The sequence below is a fragment of the Silene latifolia genome, chromosome X (assembly GCF_048544455.1).
Source record: "Silene latifolia isolate original U9 population chromosome X, ASM4854445v1, whole genome shotgun sequence".
Classification (NCBI taxonomy): Eukaryota; Viridiplantae; Streptophyta; class Magnoliopsida; order Caryophyllales; family Caryophyllaceae; genus Silene; species Silene latifolia.
The window spans coordinates 212,428,935-212,435,305 of NC_133537.1; the positions used below are offsets into that span (position 1 = coordinate 212,428,935).

The 6,371-nt window shown below is 35.6% G+C and overlaps 1 long non-coding RNA gene across 1 annotated transcript; it reads left to right on the forward strand.

The window, feature by feature from the left end:
- The first annotated feature begins 4,294 nt into the window (after nt 1-4,294).
- LOC141621696 (uncharacterized) lies at nt 4,295-4,865 on the forward strand. The gene is made up of 3 exons (XR_012532586.1): nt 4,295-4,456; nt 4,563-4,660; nt 4,831-4,865. It is a non-coding gene; the product is annotated as an uncharacterized LOC141621696 (long non-coding RNA).
- Nucleotides 4,866-6,371: the final 1,506 nt, after the last annotated feature.

Consider the following 6,371-nt stretch of genomic DNA (forward strand, 5'->3'; position numbering starts at 1 on the left):
GAAGTATTTGAGTTTTCAATTCTGGATGAATTTGGACTATGATGAATCCAATTACATAAAGAAATATTGGATTAGTATTAAGAGATACACATCGTATCAACATTCACATAGGTTATTCATGTAGATTAAAATGGAATTGCCATTAGCAGTCATGGTCGTTCCTTGAACCTAAATATAGTTGATGACATGATTAAAAAGTTACTAATGTTTCCGCCATTAGAATAATCATGCACATGTCCAATTATGAATCATATGCATAAGAGCATGATGATTCATTGGTAAGCCATAATAGAAACGTCATGAATTCTCGAGTAGAATCCGATGAGCGATTTCGGTGTTTGACGGAATTCTCTATTGTGTGTCAAGAGGTTGCACATATTATAGAAAATCCGAGTACATGCAAGGATTTATGAGAATCCTAAACCTTTCAAGCTAGAAAGAGAAATAAGAAGTTTTGGAAAGATACTTAGTTAGAGAATAAGTTGCTCAAAACTAATCTTTCCTAATATGCTAGGACTTGTAAGAAGTGCTAGGCTAATCATCTTGACAAATTGTTGCAAGACTCTACAAAACATATACCTAGTGCATTGTGTGTGGATGGAGTACTTGATCAGTACAAGTTATATCATTCACCACAAATTCATTCGTTATGTGATAATCGATTAGGAAGTTCTTTCAAGATAAAGAACCGAAACCAAGGTCGGGAACCTTGATGTGTACTTGGTAAGGTTTATGCTATGAGAGAGAACATGAATGTAAAGGAAAATGCAAGTATAAGAAGTTTGAACACATGGACACATGACATGTTAAACTTCTATTGCAATCAACAAGTGTTTATACACTTACGATTTGCATCACAAGGTTGTAATATGCTATTGACTACCCGAGTGTGATGTCGACATTTGTCGTTTGAGTTATTATTAACTCACCTTATACTTTGTTACATCCAAACGGGTTGTGGAGACAATTGAGCCCCGTTAAAGTGAACACGGATTAACATAGTATTTGCCCATAGTAACTTGTATGAGGTGACGTCTCGAAGTGACTAGAGTGTGATGCGATTGATGGCAAGTTCAAGTGTCATAGAGTCATGAGAGATGACTAGTCGATCACATAGGCAGACTGTTAGGAACATTTTGTCGGGCCTTATGACCGCTTATAGAGTTCTGGCAAATTTATATAGCCTGGTCGTGGCGAGAGATACTATAGTATTCAAATGAGTCGATTCTTTTGACTAAAGACTATTCGCCTAAGATGGCACAGTTTCAGATTAACTTTGATTTGTGTTACTACGACCTTCGTAAATGGGGTCAAATGGGCATATTTTGGGTTATGATGGCTGTGGCTAGTCAAAGGGAATGAGTGCGATAGGAATTGTCCACCCCTAGTCAGGGTTATAACAATATCTCGGGGCCACTCGAGGAGTAATGAATCGAAATGCGTGGCCACGCTCGGAATGTATCCATTGTGGATAAATCCGGTCAATCAGTTATTCTCCAGATCGAGGAAACCACTCTCGATATGATCACTTGCAAGTACGACCTGAAAGACACCTTGCATTGAGTGGGAGATAGTAATAGGACAAGAGAATTGGTGACGCACACTTGTCGAGGACAAGTGGGAGATTGTTGGAATATGTGTCCTCCGACAATAATGCGATCACGACTGTTGATCATGATGATCACATGTTTAAGTCTCATTATAAAGAATACAATTGGGAAGTAATATTTACTGTCAACTGGTCCACACATATCGGTAATGATTGGCTGACTAGAGTTTGACATTACTGTCGTGCGACGGTGGTGATCAGTTGATCCCCTAGGTCATACCTATAGGGCAACACTCTTAATTGATCATTTAATTGATCGTATAACGTTACGAGTTAATTAAATTATTTGAAAATTGACGGACGATTTTGGAAGTAATATTTACGTATCTCATTGAAATTGATTAAAATGAGATACGGTCCGAAAATAATCGAATTGTATCATTACTTGGATGAAATTATTGTTTAAGGAAATAATTGAATTTGAATGAATTATTATAAATACAAATTGTTGTGATTTATAAATATTTTGGTACAAGTAATTATGAATTACTAAGTCGATTTTTGTATATGACGTATTTTTATTAGTACGTTGAGTTTTAATATGTTAAAAATACATAACAAATTTATGTGACATGTGACATGTAACATATTGATAAATTGACAAAAATAATATGGATTCCATGTTATAAGTGTACCGAAATTAAGAGGTGGATTAGGCTAAATATTGTGTTTGTAATATGAGTGGTAAACATAATGATTACTTGCCTTACTAGCCATGCAACCCTAGTTTACATTGTGAAGATAAACAAAGGCATGCATTGGCTCCTCTCCCCACCTCTTACCCGGTTTTACCACAAGAAAAGGCAAAGGGTTTTTGCCTTATATTTTGATAAAACAATACATCACAATGTTGTTGATTATTCATTCATTATTCATTCACCTAAAATATTTTTAGAGAGATAAAAATATTCCACTTCCTCTTCTCCTCTCCTAACCGGTTTTGGGAGATTAAAACCAAATTATTTTGGGTCATTTTTCTACAAAAATTAATATATCTAGTATTCATAGTATTAATTTTATTAAGAGTGAGCTTTGGGTATAAAGCTTTGGGAGAGATCCTATACTTGGATCTTAGTTCTTCCACTAAGGAAAGCACAAGAACAAGAGAGAAAGGTGATCTCTCTTGTGCCCATATAAACCGAATTTCCAATGTAAGATGAACATTTATTCTTTATTTTGTTTAAGTGTTTGCATGCATAAGATCATTCATTAATTTTATGACAAATTAAATTTAAACATATATGAATATGTTAAGTATATAGATCTACTTTTCCTTCAGTTTTTTCGTCGAAGCCTTGGTTCTTTCCACTGATCACCGCACGCCCTCCTTCCCTCGACGTCGTTGCACCACTGCCGCACACGATCAAGTCGTTCCACAACCACTGCTTCTTCAGATCTAACAAAATGGCTTTGTGTTTATCAATTCGGCGTACCATCACCACTCCGCCTATCACGCACGCGAGCCACCGTGGGATGCCACCAATCACTATTCTAGGTATTCTTTTTGCTTAATTTAATTTCAATCTTTAATTATTTTTGTATAATTTGATTTTGGGGCAGGTTTAATTGTAATTTAGGGTTAGGATAATTCGAACAATTGCAATCTTTCTCCACTTAATTTGTAAACCGGGTTTCGGTTAATGAGGGATTTTAATTGAAGTTGCTATTGAGACACTATTTTAATGTAATTTGCGAGAACCATTGAGACACTATTTTAATGTAGTTGTATTGAGGCACTGGGTCAATTCAGGGTTTGATGTTTGAAATTAAACCCAATTGAGTTGATTTCAATTTCATTTTTGTTTCTTCAATCAATTAGCTTAATTCAATTGATGGGTTTTCTAGGTTTGATTTGATTACGTGTAAAGATTGAATCTTGAGCTCTTTACAGCTTAAGTGAAGATGAAGGGTGTGGTATTTGACAATGGTGGTGGTACATAATGGGGTGTGCGCGATATGTTTGGATAGTATTGAGCTTCAGGAATCTGCCCTTATTAAAGGTTGCGACTTGCGAGCATGCTTACTGGTTTGTCCTCCTTTTTTTCTGAGACTTCTAATTTTTCGATTGTTTTCCACTGTTGAATTTTTTCAATTGATTGCATTATTTGATTTTGAGTAAAAAATGGATTATTAAACTGATTTTGGGTTAGAGTTATCCATTAGAGGGATGACTGTGAGCTTGTCGCTGTCAACGACCATTTCATCACTGCTGAATACATGGCACTTCTTGTGTTTGTTTTTGGTAGATTAATGTTGATAACATTTCCTATAATTGGGGTTTATTGATTTTGGGTAAGACTTGTTGTGAACTGATATTGTGTTATATGGGTTATCGCATAATTTCGAGAAATCTCATTCATTCATCTCGTAATTTTATCTTATTTCACAAAAAAGTTTGTCCATCTAACCTTTACCAAAGTCCTTCCATTCATATGACTAGTAGCAGTAGCAGAAGTACATGAAAGCATTAACGCGACAAATTAACGAGTGGCGTTCTGTACTCTTCAACTTGTTAGTTTATCTTAACTTCTTTTTAACTGAATTTCCTGAACAAGTTACAAGTTAAATCCATTATGTTCCTTGGAGCGACATCGTTATAAGTTCTTTCTTTTATATGGTCGGTTGTACTTTGCTATTGTGGGTATGATTACTGGTTTGATTCTTTATTTTCTAGGGTACGAGACTTCCCAATACACCAAGGTTAGTACAGTAAGAGGAAAGTACATATTGAGTATTGCTCGCACCGCCCAGTGTTTTGTGGCCACTGTTCTCCTGCCATCGGCTATCTAGGCCATTTGACGATAACCCCCACCCCATCCATGTATGGCTGCTCCTTCAAATTTGCTGGTAATTTGTTTATATTCAGATTTCAATTGTTTCAAATAAATACAAGATTCATTTATTTGATGATAATAAAATAGTTAAGGTTAATGGAATCTTGTCGATGCAGCAGTGTAAAGCGGCGTTGGATGTGGTTGAGTTTTCAGATGTTACTTCGGATGGTGAATTAGCTTCTTTTTTGCTGATATTATTACCCAAATGGCTCTTGATGTTAGTTTCTTAATTTGTTTGATTTTGCCCAAAATTGTGCTTTCGCCGTAATTATTGTTTTTAGTATGGGCTAGTTATATAATATTTTCAAAACATTTTGACGGCTTTCTGAAATGGTTTTCTCTGATAGTTTATTATGGAGGTTTTAAAATGTAAATTTTAAATGCCAGGATGAGCTAGAAAACATGGCATGGAAGATGCGTGGTTGCCACCATGGAGGTTCTGCTTTGTTCAAACTGATGGTGGATGCTACTTAATCACAAGGTATGGACCTGTATCTTAAATGGTCCTTTTGCTTTGTTAATTTTGTTGGAGACAGTCATGAGTGTGGGAGTGAGCTCATGATTTTTTTTTTTTTGCAGTATAGAGGACATCTTTTAAAGGACGGCGGTGCAAGTCAAATACAAAACTGTCATCTTCATTTGCACCTTGTTTTGACGGGTTACAGGTTACTCTCCTTCTCTCTAGCTAGCTGTATGCCAAATGCTTTGCATATTGAGTACAATTTTAAGTTTCAAACGTTCATGTGAATTGTGATGTGTATGGACATTCCAGGATATGCTTAGTTGATTGTTGAATGACATCAGTTAAATGAATATGTGATGGTATATCCTTATCATTAGATGTGTGTGTGGTGTTTACATCCGACAAGTAGAGCCGTTGAGTGTCTATCGACTACTGTGTCAGTTTACATTTCGCCTTCTTCAGTTTGTTGTATTTATACCCTCTCTAGATGATGAAGGACTAAGAGTATACGATATCACTTGTTCTCTTTCTTGTTGATACCACATTCAGTACAAGAATTGTTTCATCTGACAAACTGGCTGAGGTTTCAGCCTTTACGTCTGTACTATAGGTAGTTAAATTGCCTCCCATGTTTCTGCAGTGTTCTCTTAGTGAGTGGTATTGTTTTGAGGGCTGTTCTTCTACTAACAAATGCTCTTATTTAATTCATATAGGACATTCATGGAGACCAATCTTAATGTGTTATGGGAAAAATGTCTAGTTTAATCAGAAGGTAGCTTATCAATGGTTCATTTATTTGATGCTCCTGCTGTTAGGACTAATGTGAAAATTTTGCACATGTTTGTAGTTCTATACTTCTGATTGTTACATCTTATAGTCTTGTTTAATTATTCTAATTTGGTTTCAAGATTAGTTTAATTTGAAACTGGGACTTCCCATTTTTTTCATACACTGACATGTCCTTGCTTGTTTGCTGAATCCATCTCCCCATAGGTTATTACTCGGTTAAAGAAAAAGGTGATGGCCTCAAAGACCTTGCACATTTTTCACGTCGAGGCTCTTCAAAATTAATGGTGTACATTTTCACAAAGCAAGCACTGATATTACATGGGAAGAGATGTCGACTTTAACATCTAACAATCCCCGGTGCATTGAAGAGGTGTATGTGAACAAGGGTTTTATATTCTTGATCTTCATAATACATCACGTCCCCGCATTCATTTTTCAACCATGTATATGAATTTGGCTAGAGAAGTTTCGGCTAGTAGATGTTTAGAGATCATTTAGTATAGATTAGCTTAGTAACTAAGACATTTGTGAGATTTTGTATACATTGGATTGTATTTGGAACGTTGTTGGGTTGAATGAAATTTAATGTTACTTTACATGTTATGTATTGGTGGCTGGTTGGATTCCTGTTGTAGGTTTTCAAGCTTTTGTATTCGAATTGTTAGTTTTACAAGAT